The sequence below is a fragment of the Hydra vulgaris genome, chromosome 09, assembly GCF_038396675.1.
Source record: "Hydra vulgaris chromosome 09, alternate assembly HydraT2T_AEP".
Taxonomy (NCBI): domain Eukaryota; kingdom Metazoa; phylum Cnidaria; class Hydrozoa; order Anthoathecata; family Hydridae; genus Hydra; species Hydra vulgaris.
In genome coordinates, this window is record NC_088928.1 from 40,081,607 (window position 1) to 40,101,913 (window position 20,307).

The window sequence follows — 20,307 nt, forward strand, 5'->3', positions numbered from 1 at the left end:
GGAACCAGCATAACATCCTATCACTGCTCAGATTATGTCTTGTGCAACAGTAAAAATGTAAAGACAATATTATATAAAATAAATAAATAAACAAACAAAAAGTCATTCAGTTAGGAGGATGGAAAAACAGAAAAAGCCTTTGAGACGTGTAGGTGTATATGGGCAAAGATATATTTGTCACAGTCATTGTCAATGTATATGAAACTAGAAACCGCATACTCTTTCATATGGTTGCCAGGCATTTTATATAACGCAAAAAAAAAATTGCTACATACATAATAATAGATTTATATGTAAAGTTGAATATTTTATAAAAAAATACTGTTTATAAAAATACTGCACGCATAAATTATATTGAATTTTAATAAATGAGTTTCGTTGTTTATTGTACTAAGAAAATTTTTTTATATTACTTGTACTAAGAAAAAAAAATGCGAGGCCACCTGAGCGCGAGGCCACCGGCAAATGCCTGCTTTGCCTGTGCTTAAAACCGCCGCTGCGTCTGATGAATACGAATGTTACTTTCAACATTAACTATAAAAAACATAAATTTTTAATTAAAGTTTATACGCTTCTTACTGTAGAAAAAAAAAAAGCAACAAAAAAAAAAAAAGAAAAAGGAAAACTTCATTAAAATTCCAGTTTATTGAATGGGTCGTTATTTTTATATAATAAACGGGACTTGAGGAAAACAGCCAATAAAGAAAAAAGCGGTAATGTCACGTTAAAAGCAGAATCAAAACAAACATTTGTTCCATAGACTACCAATTTCAATTAAAAGTTTGTGTTACCATTTAGTTTATAGGTATGAAATTTGAAATATTTCTTTCTTAGTATATTATACTTTTAAATTATAGAATAAGATCAATTTACCTTTATGATTAGGGTAAATGATTTCTTAAATTATTTGTCCGACTTTACTGTACCAAGTAGAATGATCAATTAACCTTATTCCAGCCGAAAGCTAAAAAAGTTTATATCGAAATGGTAAAATTAGGTTCACGAGTGGCCAGAATTAGTTCATATTATGAGCTATTTCTGACCACTCTTATGTTTCATAATTATGTAACTTACATCCTTAATGTCATTGTAAGATAGTTTAATATATTTAAATCTTTTAATAATAGCAGTTTATGTTACATTATGACATAGAAGAAAGTAAAAGAAGAAAGCAAAATATTTAAAGCAATATGTATATAACCTTTTTCTTCAGATTAGCTTTTACATAAAATTAAATGAAGAGTTATTCTTGGAATCAAAACTATGATAATTTGTAATATAAAGGTTGATATTATTTTAGACAGGCTAAATCTTTTAGATCAGTAAAAAGTTTAGAGAGATTTTACATCAGTGCAAAAGCATAAAAAAAGAAACAAAGTCAACCAACTTGTGGTAAATATGGTCAGCAAAAGTTTTAATTAAAAATATAAACAATGAAAATAATGAACCTAAAGTGTATGTCAAATTGCTGCTGAAAAATTAGTCCAAGCACCTAGAGCAAGTTTGCTACAAAGAGTAAGTGATACTACAAATGAAATAGCAGTTAGGAAAAATTTGATTTTATTTAAACTTAAAGAAAAGTCAAAATTTGCTGACAACAGACCTAAGATATTCATTAGTTTTTGTAGTTAAATTTGAAAAGTATATGGATATATTTTTATGAATCACAAAACATTTAAAATATGTTTATAATATTCAACAATCAGCATAAGAAACAAAAAGCCTTTCCACAGTTAGAATAAACAGCAATAGTTTACCATCAGTGTATGAGCCCAAAAAAGGTTACAAAGTTATTACACTTAAAGATTTAATCAAATTTAATCTGAAGTATACTGAGCATGAGTGAGACAGGGCTGAAGCCACTCTTTAAGACACACAAAAGTGTTACCTTTTCACCTTGCATGATTTCAAAAGGGAAGGCTAGGAAAGTTCCAGATAAACGAATCTACTTGACTTTAAAGTCCAGTTCATTCCTTCAGGGGCATCAAGAACTTTAAATATAAAGAAGTTAGAGAAAAATCTGGAATGACTAAATAGGGTAATAAGGATTTTACAAAACTATAGTTTAAGTTTAAGTCTTAAAAAAAAATTGTATTGCCATGTTCGCAAATAATAATATTGGATACCCATGACCCCCACAATTTTGTAGAATTATTAGATATGGTGGTGCAAAACCAAATTAAAATTATTAAATTAGTATCGGATAGATTTGTGTAATATGGGCATCTAGGTAATATTAGCACACTATAAGATTTCTAAGATGTGAGTAGTGAAGTTCGAGTTGATTTGTATTTTTTTTGAACTGACCGAAAACAGGAACCAGTATGTTGTTAGTGGCTCTCATCTAATGGAAATGGTATTCATTTTTTTGTGTTAAAATATTATCATTACTGGTGGAAGAATCTGTGGCGCGAAATTTTGATTTTAAAAATATAAGTATTTATTTTTCATTTAAAAAAAAATATATTAGCTACAAATCCTTTCCATTTTTGTTTGAAAAACAATGAGTATAAACATTTATTTTTAAATTCATTTAAAGATACCATTTTTGTGTATTTTTCATTTTGTGTATATTTATGTATTTTTGTATATATTGTTTATATACATATTGTGTATATTTACTATTTTGTGTATATTTACATATTTTTTATTGAAATTACCTAATTTAAAGTCCTAAAATTGCAGTGCTTTGAATTGCTTTTTGAATAAAAACAAAACATAGTAAAAAATTTTATTATTTTAACTGTATTAAATATCTTTCTGTAATTTAAATTCAAAAATTTTGTATTTTTATTGTTTAAAGTTTTGAATTAATGAAATTGAAAAAATAATGAAATAACTTCTTTTTTTGGCCTAAAATTTGATCTTTTAATGATAATGTTAATAACCAATCATTATGTTCCACAAATTAGTTTTAATTGTCAGGTTGGTATTTTTTACTTAATTAATGTTAATTTTTTGAGCTAATTTAAAGTGCTAATTTAAAGTCATATTGGCCTGGGTAACGAGCACTTTTGCTACTTTTTTAAAACCTCTGTGTTTTGCAGAAAAAATTTTGGGTGCCCAAATATTTAAGTGGATAATAAGTAGTGATCCCTAAACTTGCAAAAATTTTAGATCGAGTGTAATTTTTTTTGAAAATAATCTATTTTTTGCTTAAGGTGCTCATAATACTCTTATCTACCCTACTACTTATACCAGCAAATCTTTAACTTTGCGATTAAATAGTATTTAAACCATTTAAAAATTCTTACAAAAATGCAACCAAGGGTATGTCTAACCACACTTAGGTTATGACAAACAAAGCCAATTTTACAGAACATTTTAGAAAGATGTGGAGTAATGGTATGATGAAGGCTAATAATGAATCTACGATTAAATCATATGGAATCATTAAATATAATTCTTCAATCATTCTGTATAAAGCTTGTCATTCTGTATAAAGCTTGCTTGTCAAGTTCTGTATATTATGTATACATGATAGTGAATAATCTAGATCTCTATAACAAATAAAAGCAGTTCAGGATACAACAATAGTCAATTAGACAACATGAAAATAATTTCACCTGATATTGAACAAATTGAAACAGGTCTGGCACATTTTAATTTATCAATCAAAGATCTACTATAGCAGTTCAACATGACTATTTAGCTGAACCAATAACAATAGTTTTAAATCAGTAAAGAACTCCATAACATAACCGCGATGATTTAATTATGGAAAGTCTCATAGACAGTTAGACTGTTTTCTTAACTGCTTACTAAAAAAGACATGGATCTAATGTTTGTCAGATGGAAAACACTAAATGCTAGAAGTAATAAAGATTAACTAGAAAGTTTTGTAATAGCATTAACTAGTTTTTGTAACAGTTTTATGTTTTTGACAGTTTCAATATTAGTTTTACTCAATTAGATTCTATCGTAAAAATTTTGTTTTTTGCCTCATTCATAATTCATCATCAAAGTTCATCTTATCCTAGAAATGGTGATATTTTGTGGTATGCAGCTGCAGATTTCAAAATAAAGAAAACTAAAAAAAATTCAAAAACTTTTTGTTTTTACACTTTCTTTTGTTGAGGAAGCAAGTAATACGCAGTTAAAAATTATGCAAGAAAAATCTTGTAAAAAAGTTTAAATAGTTGGAAAACACAAAAAAAGCTTAACAAAAACAACAAAAAATATCGAAAAGATTATAAAATATCAAATTAAAGCAAGCAAAAACTGAAGCCAAAGAGAAATTGTAGGAAAAAATATTCCTACTAAAATGAGTGCAAAAAAGTTCAACTCTATTTTCTTTGTCATGAATGGTTTTAATGGTCTTTATTTATTTGAATATTTTTATTCTCATTGTCTATGAACATTCTTTTATAGAGTTCACTGCATTATTATTTCCCATTAGGTTATTGATTCAGTTTTGTTTAGTCATCCTTTAATTTTTAAAATATTATTCTGCCAATCCATAAAATTTTTTAGTTGAGACTGTTTTTATAGTGGCTGAAATAAGGTTTATATTGCATGTGCCTGGCTGAAATTTGATCTTAATTGCAGCTGTATTTTAGTCAAATTTGCATATATTTTTTTAATATTTGTTTGTCTAAGTATTTTTCATTGAATGTTTTATTGATATAAATAAAAATACTTATGATTAATTTTTTTTAACTGTTCAATTAAATGAGTAATGAGGGGTGAATATATATATTTTTTTCAATGCATTGTTTTCTAACAATATATTGGAAACATTGAAGAAATGCTTAATATTAAATTTTACATGCGCTGCAGGTATCAATTGTCAGCATTTTGATATAAGTTTTGTCTTTTTATTTTCTCATCTATTGTCATTGATTTTAATATTAAATATTTTACAAATAACATGATTTATGATATATAAATAAATATATTATCTTCACAATTACTTGATCATAACTTGATTAAGTTTGTGAGTAAGCAAATAATTTTACTTAAGATAAATTGACTAAAAATAACTTAAGTTGTTTTTAATGTCAAAAAATCAAACTTGATAAATTAAATAGAATGTAATTTATCAATTTTAATTTGTTTTTTGCCATATGCCAACAATGATTTTTGCTTTAAATTTTGATGTGCAGTTATTAGTCAACCTGTTGTCATGACTAAAAATTTAAAATTAACACAAACAACTAGTTTATATTATAACATATTATAACATATATAATAATATGAAGAAAAAAAAACACAAATTATAATATGTAACTCTATAACATATTATAATACATATTATAATATTATTATAATATGTTATTATATTACGTATTATAATTTATAAAATATAACATTATAACATGTTATAATATGTAGCATTAAATGTTGTTATTTTATTTTGCATTCTTGCTTAGTGATCTTTATATACAGGATCATCCTGCTTATAAAGACTACTCAACTGCCCATAAATATTATAGATATATTTTCCAGGAATGAATTAAGTTGCAGGAACTTTTAGGAGTTTGCAGTTGTAGTTAAGATCCTCAGAATGTTCACTGCTACTGCAAATCCTATAAAATTCAATTCAATCCTGAAAAATATTTTATCATAATGCAAATATCTAAAAAAGCTTCTAGAAATGTCTTTTATTATATAACTGCATTGCAATTTTTCTTACATTTGCAGTGTTTCATAGATTATTTTTAATATTTTGATCAACTGGAAAAGTTGTTTTTCATAGTAAAATTTATTACTTTAATTGTGTTTTTTGGATTTAACTTCAATATTTATTTCTTGAAAATATAAATGAAAGTGTTAATATTATGTTAGTGTATATATATATATATATATATATATATATATATATATATATATATATATATATATATATATATATATATATATATATATATATATATATATATATGTATATATATAGTTATATATACAGTTATATATATATATATATATATTTATATATATATATTTATATATATTCACAGCTGTATCTCTTACATTTTTGAGGGGAAATTAAGAGGCCGATTTTTATTGAAAAAATGGCTGCGCAGAGTATTATTATTTTTAAAAACAACTCAAATCTTCATTTTTAACTTAAAGTTATTCAATGTAAAAGTGGCAGTTGGTTTTTATTGTATATATATTTTTAAAATAAAGTAGGTATCAAAGACTTAAAGATATTTGTGTAATATTTGTTGGAGAATCGTCACAGAAATTATTCAAATCGATATACATTTATATCTGTGTATATTATATTTATCTATAATATATATCTATATTCATGTCATGGCCTACTTAAATACACGGCCTTCTAGTCTGCTTAAACCGGAAAAAAATAGAAGGCCAGTTAAAAAAACGCATACTTTTTCAGATGGACAATCTTTCTCAAAATATTTTAATTATTGAGCTATAAATTTCAAGTAAGTAAATCTGGCACATGATAAAAAATTTTGCGTTAGCTTAATCTTAGTATATACTATACTTCACTAAACTTTATAAAATTTTAGGCTTTTTTTTAGATTTCTTTTCAGTAATAAATAGTAATCATGATTAGTAAATGTCTTTATTGAAAACAACACAACATTTATTAACCTTCATAATTATATATTACTTAAATGATTATAGAAAGACATGGGTTATATCTGTCAGTAGAATTTTTAAGATATTCAAGGGCTGTACAAGAAATAATACACAAATTCTCGAAAGTAAGCTTTAAAAGTATTTTAAAATTTTTTACACAAACTGTTCAAAAATGTGAAACAAAAGATTCTTATTTTTTTCTCTGTCTTTTTTTAAAGGCAACAATGTTATCTGCAACAATGGAATCACTGACTCTCTTTCTGATGTTATTAAAATAAATATTTAAAATAATAGTGTGTATAATTTCCTTTCCACAATTTTAGTGATTTAAACATAAAAATGGTTGGTAACTTTCTCTACTGCCAAGAACTAACGTTGCTTCTTTACGGTGTTGCATTTAAGATCAATAAATAACATCAAATACATGATCATACATAGCAAAACTATCACAGACATATTCTCAAAGGGCTAGTGATGGAGTTGTTAGCCCACCTCTGGACAATTTATTCAAATAACTATAGTCATTCGACTCCTGTTGACAATGCAAACTTCTTGACTACAAAGCAACTTGCAACTTAATTTAAACTTCTTAATCAGATTTTCGGCAATAAAACCATAAGAAAGCAAAGAAACTAGAAGATTTTATAAAAAAGTTTGAAGATTTTTGTCAATACGAATACATTCAGCAACTTTAGGTATGTGTCGTTCATTTTAAATAATTTTATGGAACACAACACAATCATCGAATTTGGAAACTTCTGATATTCATCTTCTTGAAAATTTTCTTTAAGTTGGTGATTTTCTTGGTATAAACATAGCTGGAAGTGAAGCTGTTGCAATGCTGGCCGGGTATATTGTAGGAACAGGCTTCAAATTATACAACAAACGAAATCGTTTTTCTGATGCTCCTTTGTGTACTAAACTTTCATCAAAATGTTTTAAGCAGATCACAGATGATTTAGTGACAGTCCAACAATTTCTATTTACAAATCTAACCCATAACTATCTCAAGTCATCATCTTTTGGAAAACCAAAGACTGGTATTACTTCACCACCATTATAATTTGATGTACAACCGATAACACAGCATTTGTTAACCATTATTTATTATTAATAATTAAAAAGCAGCCACAAATAACAGTACAAAGTTGTTGAAGTTTAGTAGAGATGTCAATTAATCTAACGCGAAAATTTTTATCCTGTTCCAGATATACTTACTTAACATTGATAGCGCAATATTTAAAATATTTTGAGAAAGTTTGTCCATATGATGGAATATTCGTTTTTTCAACTGGCCTTCTATTTTTTTTCGATTTAAGCAGAATAGAAGGCCGTGTATTTAAGTAGGCCATGTTCATGTATATTTTAATGCTAAGAAAAAAATGTCAAGAAGTAGTTCAAAAAAATAAAATAATAGGAAAATTTTGTTAATCTATATAAACAAATGCCATGCAACTGACATATAAGCAATTTAGATTTCACTTTATTCTTTGTCTCTTTTTAAATGTTTTTAAGTTATTATTGGAAACCAATAATAACTTAAAAACATTTAAAAAATTTTAACAATTAAAATTTTTTTTTTTTAAATTTTTAACATTTAAGAATTTTTGTTGAAAATGTGATTCCCCAACTTTCATGATTTTCACAAACAAATTTGCTTTTTGGTGCGTATTTATCAGTTGTTAACAAGGCCAAAGGTAGCAAAGCCAAGTCCAAGGCCACACGTTACATGGCCAATGCCACATGTTACATGGCCAAGGCCACACAATACATGGCCAAGGCCACACGTTACATGGCCAAGGTCAAGACCAAGGCCAAAAGTTACAAGACCAAGGACAAGGCCAAGAGTTTTAAGATCAAGGCCAAGATTAGGAGTTTCAAGGCCAAGGCCTACGCAAACATTTTCAAGACCAAACACTTCAATTTTTGCCTTATTAACAAAATGCCAGTTATTAACAAAACTGTAAGTAGCAAGTGCTGTGACAATAAAACCACATTTTGTAAAAATAGACCAAGGTTATGCACAGAATTTAATAAAATCAATAAGAAAATGTGTATTTTTTTTTAGGCCAAGGCCAAAACAATCAAGGCTTAGGCCAAAATTTTCAAGGCCAATACCAAGGCCAACTATTTCAAGGCCAACTATTTCAAGGCCAACTATTTCAAGGCCAAGACCAAGACCAAGGCCTCAATTTTTGGCTTTAAGGCCAGGCCAAGGCCAAGGACTAACAACTCTGGTATTTATGTAATAGATATGTTTATAATTTAATGACTGGAATTAATAGAGATGAAATTTCATTCTCAATTAAATCCAAAATAACAAATACACTATAAACAAATTTTGCAAGCTGTTTGGATGGAACAAATAGTCCACCATGTGATAAGAGAGATAGATAAGAGTTATTTTCAAGATCAATGTCTCTTGCTTTCAAACATGCTTTGCAGTTTTCGCATTTAGACCTTTTTGACAATTTTTTGTCAAAACACAGGCTGCTATAGTTATTGTCATTGCTTGACTATTATAATCAAGGGAACTTTCCATAATTATTTCTATTCCATTTTCAAACAGTTCGTCAAGTATTGTCAAGGAAGAATGAATATCTGGTAACAGATTTTCTTACCAGAAGTTTATATGGTCTTTAGTTAAAGAGCGACATGACAAAATTCTTTCTGAATTTAAACTTTCTCTTAAACTTACAAGAAATCTTTCGCTACTGTATTGTGAGAAATGTCTCTCAATTAGATCACTTTGTAAATGAGCTGTCACCACTTAATCATATCCATCATTAAGGGCTTGTCAACAAGCAGTGCTTGAGCACATAAGGTATTTACAATACTGATGAAATTTGAGTTGTGAGGGTGAATGGAGGTGAAAGAGACCGCTGATCAATCCAATCAACCAGAGCTTGGTATAATATCATTATCTTGCCTCCTAATACAATAGCTTTGCCAATAATATTTGGTGAAAACCTTTGTTTAGAATTAGCCACCAAGTGTTAAAAATAGTTAAAAAATCTGAAAAATCTTTTCAATTTAGATAATAGCTTTTTAAAGCTGCACTTGTAGTTTCATGTATAATTGCTAATGCAAGTGGCGCACTTTGTTTATTATTTCCAGGATGTAATACCTCATATATAAGCTTTGGAGCTTTTCTAAGTTTTCCTATTCAGACCATTATCATTATGGTAAATCTTGTATAAATCATCCCAACTAATATATCTTGATAGACAATCAATATTGATATTCGCATTATGGTATTTAAAGTCTGGAATAACAATTTTTTTTATAAATGTGGCTTCTGGAATTGCTTGAACAATAAAAGGAATAGATTCTTTTAGTCCTATTATCATGAATGCAACAATTCCTTTGTACAAGTTACCTTTATCAGCACCAACTTACTCAGCTCCTTGATTTTGTGCTGCTTTTTGTAAATACATTTCCTCTATCGTCATAATACAATCAGGAGAAATTTTTCCTTTTTCACGTAGAAGTTTTAAAGCCTTTATAGACTCGATACCTCCTTGTTGAACTTTATTCAATAAAGATATTAATGATAAAGGGAACTTTTTAAGTAGTAGTTTGTATGCCTGCAAAGATATATATCGTAAAAGTAATACATATCGAATCACCTCTGCTGAGTATGGTGGCCTGCCTCGTGGCTGATAAAGCTCTCTATCTGTAATTATCTAAAATAGTGTCATGTTTTTCTAGTTTGTAACTGTTATTTATTCTAATATAGTTGGATAATGTCTGTTAAATTCTATGTTATAAAATGTGTTGTACCTTTTTCAAATCGTTTAAATTGAAACCCTGGTGGTGCTAATGCTTCATTCAAATTTTGTACATTTGTAATTGATCTTTTCGGAATATTCTCATTTTAGGAGGACTTCGAGAAGTTTTTAAAACTGGTAAAGATGATTTTTTTTGCAAAAGTTTACAAGAATACTTAGAAGGAACAGGTTTTAAAAGCCAATTCAGGTGCATTTATCACCTCTAATTATATATTTATCTTCAAAATGAAGTTCACATAAAGCAGAATGTTTTGTTGGAGTCCAATCTGAACGATTAACAAATCGTATCCAAATTCGGTTTAAGTTTTGGTCTGTTTGGAAAATGAAAAGATGGAATTTGCTTGTATTTGTTGCTTAAGTATCATTTATACATTTTGGTGCAGAACCATTTTTAATATAAATTCTTGAAATGTAAATTCAGAAAAAAGGATGTTTTTAAAAATAATATTTTAGTGTATTTTGTCTAAAACTTTCAAAACCGGCCTCTTGATTTCCTCCTTAAAAAAAAAATATACCGCCGTGAATATACTAGGCCATGGTTATATATATATAATAATAAATTTTTAATAACGTTCATAACAAGTTTTTATATTAAGGCAATTTAACCAACTCAATTTTCACATTTTTATCAAGTAGTCAAAACTCAGTTAAATATTGTTAAGCAATTACTTTGCGATTAGTTTTTTTTATAAAAAAAGTATTTTCGCGGTTTGTTATTTATTTTTTTCTAATTTAACAGTTTTTTGGCCATTCTTAAAAATGTAGAATGTTTTTGTCTAAGCTTTATATTAGGGGTCATAAGTATGTCACGTTAAATTTACCTTTTAAACTTAGAATAATGGAATTTTAGTTTTCTAAAATTTTTTTATTCGAATGATTTTGCGATTGAAATTTGAAATTGATAAAAAAAAAAAAAATTAGGTAATTTAAAATTTTTTTATCGCCGACAATAATTATAAATTTAATTGCAGCAACGTCCGTAATACACAGTGGCATAGCGAGGATCATTCCTGAAAGTCAAACATAGATCTAGCTATAGTAACAATATCAAATCTAAAAGATAGTGCAAGTAAGGAAAAAAGTTTTATTTTAATCGTAAACATTTTTAATAGGGTAACCTGGGGCAAAGCGAAACACTGGGGCAAAGTGAGACAATTAGGTTTTCTAGCTTTGTACAGAATTTTTTAAAAATGATTCAGTAATTTTGTTAAATTATATTTAAAATTTCATGTTTTTTTCATATTTTAAAGTAGTTTCCATCAGTTTTTCCATATAATATGACATAGAAAAGTGGGTTTAAAGCTTACGAGTTGCATCAATTTGACTGAAAAATCAAAATTATATTTTTTTTAATTATGTCAAAAAAAATCCACGTACGCTGCCATTTTTTACCACAGAACAAACATAATATTGAGTTTGTAATCATTTATTTGTTATCTTTCAGCTGCCATTCTTCTTTTTATGTCAGATTATTTTGTTTCAAAGATATTTAAGAAATATATAACTTCAAATTTACGGGGAAAGTGCGACAACGCTAGTTACTGAAAAAGATCGTCAAAGTAAACGTTTAGGATAGCAAGTTTATAAGCTTTATAAATATAAGTTTATAAGCTTTATAAATCGTCAAAGTAAACGTTTACAATATCATCAATTTATGAAAGAATTTTATGTAAAAGTAAAACATAATTTTATTAGAAACTTTAAAAGAATATAACATAGCTTTTGTCATTTAGTGATCAAACTTCTGTCATTTAGTGACCAAAAAATTTTAAATGAGAAACTACAAGAGAAAAACTAATCAAGCTAACTGGAACGAAGATGACATGAAAAATGCTATTACAGCAGTAAAGTTGAAGCAGATCTCTTTAAGAAAAGCTTGTAAAAACTTTAGTGTGCCAAAAAATTCACTACATCTGCGTGTTAAAAAGGCTAATTTACTTGGAAGATTTAGAAAAGTGCTTTCTGATAACCAAGAACAAGATCTAAATAAGTATATTAAAGATAAGGACAATTCATTTTATGGTCTCTCAATGATGGATATTAGATTGATAGTATGTAAGTTCTGCAAAAAAAATTTAATTCCAAATCCCTTAAACAAAGGCAGTAAATTAGCAGGAGAAGACTTTGTGCGAGGCTTTTTAAAATGCCATCCTGATTTATCACTATTTCTATAAACAATTTCTATAAAGCAATTTCTATAAACAGAGTATTTGGTTTGAATGAAGATAATATTAAAATCTATTTTAGTAATTTAGAGAATTTGTTAGATAAATATCATTTTGAGCCACATCAAATTTTTAATTGTGATGAATCTGGGTTGTCATGCGTCCATAAGCCATTAAAAGTTATCTACAGGAAAACGGTGACATCAGTGACAAGTAGGGTAAAAGGAGTCACAACAACAGTTTTATGTAATTCTGTTGGTCATTATGTACCACCCATGTTGATATTTAAGCGCAAAAAAAAGAAATTATTACTCATAGATAATGCTCCAGTTGGAACAATTCAAGGATGCTCAAAAAATGGCTGGGTTCATACTGATTTATTTCTTGAATATATACAACATTTTGTTAAACATGTACAATGCACCTTAATCAACAAAGTTTTACTCATATTTGACGGTCATCGTTCTCATACCAAAAGTTTAAAACTTTAAACTATGCTCGTGACAATGGATTGTTTTTGCTATTGCTACCACCACACACAACTCATAAACTTCAGCAATTGGACCGTGGGTTTTTTAAGCCTTTCAAAACCTTTTTTAATCAAGCATGTATGAGATGGATGCGAAACCATTCAGGAAGACGAATACAAAAAGAAAATCTTGGAGAAATTTTTAATAAAGCATATTTAAGAGCTGCTAATATGTAAAATGCTACTTCAAGTTTTAGAGCAACTTCAAGTTTTAGAGCAACTTCAAGTTTTAGAGCAACTTCAAGTTTTAGAGCAACTTCAAGTTTTAGAGCAATTGTCCCATTTGTTAGAAAATGAATATCCAAGTACATCTTTGAGTGATAATAGTAATAAAATCAGGTTATCCATACCTCATAAAATTCACTTTGAACGCGATAACAAAAAAGAAAGTGAAATTTTACAGCAGCCAGAGTTGACTACATTAGAATTAATGAGTCATGATAAATTAAAGCCAGTTGAAAGCTTTTCAGAGACCACTGCTACTTCATCAAGTTCTTTTGAAGACATACTTCAAATTCCAAAACTTAATTCTCCAAAAAGAAAATTAGCTGAAAAATCTCAAGTTATAACTAGTTCTCCATATAGGAAAAAACTTTTACTTGAAAAGAACAATGAGAAAAAAAATTCACTGGAAAAGAACATTGACAATAAATTAAACAAAAAAAAAATATAAAAAAGAACAAAAAGAAAAGAAAATTAAAGAAATGCTTGATTGAAAAAGATGTAAACAATGAAGAGAAATGGTTTTGTCCAGTTTGTCAAGGGAAATGGTGCAATGGTACCCAAATTGACTGGATTGTTGTTTATGTACTGTTTGGGTACACGGAGACTGCACATTAAACGATGCTTGCTTTTTATGTGAATAGATTTTATTCAAATTTTTTGACTAACATGAAACTTTGCATATGCATTTTTTTTATTGTTAATTTTTTTTTTAATTCCTACGTTTTTTGATTTAAAAGGAAAAATTACATTACAAAATGATACTTTTGTGTTTTTATTTGCATTCTTATATTTAATCAGATCGAAATTATTAAAAGTCTGCTTTAATTTTATTGAAAATTATATTTTTTACTTAGTTTTTTATTCAAATGAAATCTTTCTCACTTTGCCCCAGGTTTTGGGGAAAGTGAGACAGGGTAGTTGTTGTCATTTTGATTTTAGTTATGTACCAATGCAACAGCCTATCACCACAAATATTTAAGAGATCATTAGACACATAATGTGCAAGTGGCCTCCAAAATTTCTTGTTGTGAAACGTGATTCTTCTCAAGTTATGAACATTCTCCCTGAAAGTGTCTCGCTTTGCCCCAGGTTACCCTATTAAAATATATATTTTTTTAATATTAAATTATTTTTTGTTTATTTTAAAATAGTTTTAAAAGTAGAAACATATTGCAAACATTAAACCGAAAATTTTAATTAAAAAAAATAAATTATTCTACTTTTGTTCGAAAAAGAGTTTTTCCAAAAAAATAATTTAAGCATATACTTAAACTTATGGAAATATAAATCGACTTGTTAAATCAATTTCTTTTTCTCTCACTTTTTATTGCAAAAAAGTTTGAATGAAAATATCGACTTAATCCATTCGAATGAAAAAGATGAGTTATACTTATATTTTTTTTAGTAGTATGCTAGATCAAGAAGCAATAAGTTAAAAAAAACGTGGTATATAATGTTTTTTTGATCTTACTCTCCATAGATGTTTTGCGCAAATATTAAAGTTTATAGCGCAAAGTTTAAAGTTTTAAAACGATAATGTTTCAATTTATTAATTAGAACAATTCTATTTATTTACTACGTTTTATTTTAAATGCGTTTTGTGTTAAATGCGTTTGCGTTTTATTTTAAATGCGTTTTGTGTTTTTTTTTAAACGCATTTAAAATAAAACGTTGCGTTTTATTTTAAATTGCGTTTTTTATTTTAAATTGCGTTACGCATTTACAATAAAACGTTGCGTTTTATTTTAAATGCGTTTTGTGTTTTTTAATGTTAGAAACTGTATAAAGCAGCAATGAAACATAGTCACAAAGTTGAATACATTAGCACAAAGTCCTTTATATTGTCGAAACAACTGTGCAGTAAGGATGTGACTTTTTGGTACCTCTAGTTTTCAATATAAAAAAACAGATGAACTTTGGTTTGAAAGTAACCGAAAAGTCATTGGTTTTATTTAATTTTTGAAAAAGGTCACCCACCATGACCCTTGATTACACACTAGCTCCCATATATCAGTGAATTTTTTTTATTTCAAAAGTATATCAACCTGGGTCTCAAAAGTACCAGAGTTTCATAGAGATTTCAGAAATAATAATGCTTTCATATAAAAATAAATTGCTTAAATTTTATATACAAAAACAACATTTTTAAACTAAAAATTGATAAGGTTGTTTTTTATGACATTTTGTTTGCAATATTTAAAAAAAAAATGTTTCAGAAGAAAAGATTATGAATTTTGAAATTACTATAAGAATTCTGGTTCTTTTGAAACCCAGATTGATTTTGAAGAAAAAAAAATTCACTGATATATGGGAGTCAGTGTGTAATCCAGGGTCATGGTGGGTGACCTTTTTCAAAAATTAAATAAAACTATTTACAAAAGATACAATTTTATACTAACGCAAACCCCTTACCGCAAAGCGGTGCACAGTGACTAGGAAACCTAAAAAAATGGTCAAAAATATTTATTTATGAAAAAACATTATTTAACATGTTTTTAGGGTTTTTCTGGGTCCAGGAATTCATTTTTGAAGTTAAAAATTAAATCCGATCACTCTAATCGGCTTTTTACTAGCTGGAGGAAGCATATAAGAGTTGGGTGTATCAATTTTTTTTTTTTTTGTAAATTTTTTAATCAATGGTGGTTAATTTTGGTGAAGAATTTTAGGAAATTTTAAATCTTCAACAACAACAAAAAAAGTTGTCTTGCGTAGGTGGGCCACTTGTTATAAACGGGAAAATGACTAAAATATGACAATTTAATGGGGAAAAATTATAACTAAAAAAAACACTATTTATTTGGTCGAATTGAAAAAAAAAATCATATTTGGTTGAAAAAGTAATAAAAATAACCACATAAAGTTAGTTTTTGTGAATGATGTTTTTTTATTAGGCAGTTTTTTTATTTTTTAGACAAGGAGTTCGACCGTAAGTGTCGATTTTTCGAGAGTTCAATTTTCCAAAAAATTTAGTTAGCGTTGCGAATATGCAAAAATAAAAAATCCAAAAATGTCTTGCTTCAATGAGACGCCTTTTTAATTAAAAATAATCAAAATAGGACTCACTAAGAGGAACAATTATAATTTAAAATAATATTTATTTGATTAAATTTATCTATATGCTAAGTATATGCTGAATTTTAAGACAGAAATTTCTATTTAATATGTTGAATTTAACTAAAACTTAGTTAAAAAAATTATCCAACCAGATATCAGCTAAAAAATTATCCAACCAGATATCAGCTAAAAAATTGTCCAACCAGATATCAGCTAAAAAATTATCCAACCAGATATCAGCTAAAAAATTATCCAACCAGATATTAGTTAAAAAATCATCCAACCAGATATCAGCTAAACGGACTAGAGGTTAAAAAATGCTTTTAAAGCATCCTAATAAAGATGAGGGTTTAAGAAAAATTAAGTGTTACTAATAATCAATATTACTAATCATGGGCGACGACACGGATTTTAAAGTGGAGAGGCACAATCGTCAATTTCTAAAAAAAGTCCTCTATATCTTGAATTTTCTTAAAAAATAAATTATTCGCAATAATTGGATAACTGAAAAGACTCAGGAACTTGAGTTTTATGTTAATGAGGAAAAAAAAGTTGCTAAGTGGTCTCACGTTGTAGCATTGCATAAATTAGAATCAAAGCAAATGATTAAAATATCTTAACTTACTGATGTTGCTGTATTCCCCAAACCAATTGAAAGACAAAAAGTTTCAACTTGTCTAAAAGTATTTTGTGAAGAAACAGTCTGTGCCTTAAAATGTCATCCAGACTCGGAAAATGTTGATGATACTATTTTGTTTCTTTCAATAATAATTGAATTTTGGAGAATTGTAAATGTTCATAGCCCTTATGCAGATATACGTATGCGTGATCCAAAAAAAGCTGCAATATTTTCTCCTGGTGATTTTAATCTTCAAAAGCTGTTAGAATTCGGAAACTTAGCTAAACAAATGTGTTCTTCTTAAAAAGTTCGTTGTAAAAGTTTCACAAAAGATACTTCTAAAAGTTTCTATCACACATGCAATGGTCTTGTTGAGTTGTCAAAGTTTCTCTTGTCTACAAATCATAAATATGTTTTGCGTAGAACATTTACCACTGATCCTTTAGAAAAACAGTTTGGGAAACTCAGACAAGGATCAGGTGGTACATATTTTATTACTGTACAACAAGTATTAGAGAAAGTTAGTATTGTAAAGACAAAACTACTTTTGCAATTAGACAATAATGGTGATTGTCTTGATTTTACTAAATCAGGACATTCTTGTGAAAGATGTGGTTTTTACATGAACGAAGAGAAATGTTTGATATTTGATAACTTACCAGAATTAGAAAACATAGTATCTATAGATGTTAAAATGAGTCTGATTTATATAGCTGGGTATGTTGTCCGAAATGATGAAGATTCAGATGACTCATGCTTTTATTATGAGAAATTCCGATATTTTACAGACGAAATCAATTGTGGAGGATTAACTGTACCTGGTGATTGTGTATGTCAATGGGTTATATATTGCTATATTATGTTTCGTGAAGTGGCTGATAATACATGCATTTCTTCTTTGTGCAATCTAATGATGCTTATTTCAGAATCATATTAACTGAATATGAATAGAAAACATGGTGTTATACTTTCGAACATATTTTTTAAAAACTATTGTAGTTTGTACTCACCAAGATCAGAAAAAGAACCAAAACAAAAAATTTTGAAACTCAGTGTTAAATAACATTGTTATTTAACACTGAGTTTAAAAAAAAAACCATCATAAAATACTGAATTTATGTATAAATTTATTATATTTGTATATATTTGTAAAAAAAATTATTTAGTATTTTTTTATTTAGTATTTTTTGGATTGGAAATAAAATTTCAAGTTGAATTCACGTTAGTTGTGTTTTTTCTGTTTAAAAAAACTCGCCTCCAGTTTATGACGTCATCCGCACGGTGAATAGGCCTGTTATAAAGTACGCCATGCTATAGGTCTTCTTTGGGCACCTAAATAACAAAAAAAAAAAAAAGGTTTATAGATTTATATTAGAAAATATCACTAAAAGCAAAGTTTGGTTTAGCAAAAGTAGCAAAGAGATTCCTTAGACCTCCACCAACATCTGCCGAAGTTAAAAGGTTGTTTTTAACTGCTGGAGAAAATCTTTCAAATGAAAGAAACAGACTTTTGCCAGAAAACATGAAAAAAAATGTATTTCGCAGAGAAAATACTTCAATTATTACCTTTAATTATTAAAATGTCTTGACATATTATAGTTTTTATCAAACTATGTTACACGGTGATTGCTTTGATATATGTAAAATAGTTTTTTTTTTTGCTTTAATTCGGTGATCATAAAAGGTTCAGGGATTTTAAACATTCATTTTCAAATTTCGGCCGAAATTTCGGTTTCGGCAGAAATTTCGGTTTCGGTTTCGGCTACGGCTTTACTGAACCGAAGTTTCGGTACTTCGGTTTCGGCTTAAATTTCGGTTTCGGTCGATCACTAGCTATAAGTATCCATGACATACTTATAAACATTACTCAATAAAGTGCAAATATGTGCAGCTAAAATTTTGAATAATAATTTTCTATACTATTAGTTAGATGTTGATACAAAAATTAGGGTGGAACTAGGTGGAACATTTTTTGTATGTAACTTTTTGTAAATATAAATAAGCTATTTCCCCTTTTTTTTAAGGCTTTTGATTTGTCTAAAAGTTTATGTTAAAAACATGATCAATTGTCTACAAAATTCGCTTCTAATATAAAAACTGTATTCATTGCCAGAAAAAAAGTTATTTAATAGAAAAATACAAAATTTATAAAATAAAATCTTTATCATAACGATAACCCTAATGTTTTGAAAAAGCGATTTAAAAATTTTTAAGCTAAAAAATTACATTTTGTTAATTGTATTTTTTGCCACTTTTTTAGGTTTCTGAGGCATTGTGCGGCGCCAGGGATGGGGAGGGGGTGGGGGAGAGGAGGGATTCAAAAAAAAGTTTGTTTTAGCGATTAGATTCCTTTGCGTTAATTCAAACCCTGCTAGTGCTGTCGGTACACCGCTAATTTTTTTAGAATCATATCAACTAGTTTAGTACGGTATATTACCTCGCGCAGTCTTTTGTTTACTTTTACAATTGTGCCTTTTTTTAAAAAATTTTTTCAAAATTGTATTGTTGAGATCATGTCTAATATTTAACGCATTGTTTGATTTGGGTCTTTCAGAGTTATTGTGGAATTCAAATGTTAAAAGTCCTCTTTCCTTTTCTGATAAATTATCATGATTTACTATTTGAGCCAAATTGCAATCAAAATACGTTGTTTTAATAAGTATAAATGCAAAGCCGTGGTTAGGCTCCACCACACCCAGAAAATTTAGGGGTTCTTTTGCAAATGTAAGGAGTTTTTTTTGTGTGGATGGGGTGGGGGGTGGGGGGCTCGGACCTAGTTGACTTTACTAGATAGTGCAGATCAACCAAATCAACCCCAACCCCTCTTATTCTTTCCTAGATGGCCTGGGTGTACTGAATCAAAAAAAAAGTTCAAACATCGCTCATAGCTTATGTTCACCAGTTAAACATGTTTCCGTTTTATACTTTTGGTTTTGGTTATTCGTAGACTTTTAAATTTTCTGTACATATTTTCTGACACTGTACATATGGCATTAGAATTATTAAAAACAGATGCATTTAGTACTTGGTGGTCGGTTTCTCTTTACTCTCTTTGTGCTCTATTAAGTTTGCTACTTTCTAGCAAATTTAATTGAGCACAAGTTTTTTATATATTATAATTATTATATATATACTTTTATAGTTTTTATATATTATAATATCTTGATGTGATTTTTGTGACAAAATAGATCAAATTAGAAAATCTCTTAGGGAACAGATCAAGATTAAACGAGCAGCCGGTAAATATGCGTGTATCTTTTACAATATTTTGATTGTTCGGGATTAGATCTCTAACAAAAGTAAAAAATTATCTTCGTGATATATTATTATTTTTTTTTTTAATTAGCTCTTAACTTGACTTTATTTTTT

At 27.9% G+C, this 20,307-nt stretch overlaps 1 protein-coding gene across 7 annotated transcripts in view; it reads left to right on the plus strand.

Moving 5' to 3' along the window:
* The first annotated feature begins 494 nt into the window (after positions 1–494).
* Positions 495–20,307, plus strand: part of LOC100197483 (beta-1,3-galactosyltransferase sqv-2) — a 76,851-nt gene continuing 57,038 nt past the window's right edge. For 3 of the 7 annotated variants that reach the window (XM_065805686.1, XM_065805683.1, XM_065805684.1), the window contains exons 1-2: positions 495–805; positions 11,318–11,415. The gene's annotated coding sequence lies outside the window, so the exon portion shown is untranslated. The remainder of the gene's footprint in view (positions 806–11,317; positions 11,416–20,307) is intronic. The other 4 variants (XM_065805688.1, XM_065805687.1, XM_065805689.1 and 1 more) reach the window with 3 other exon arrangements.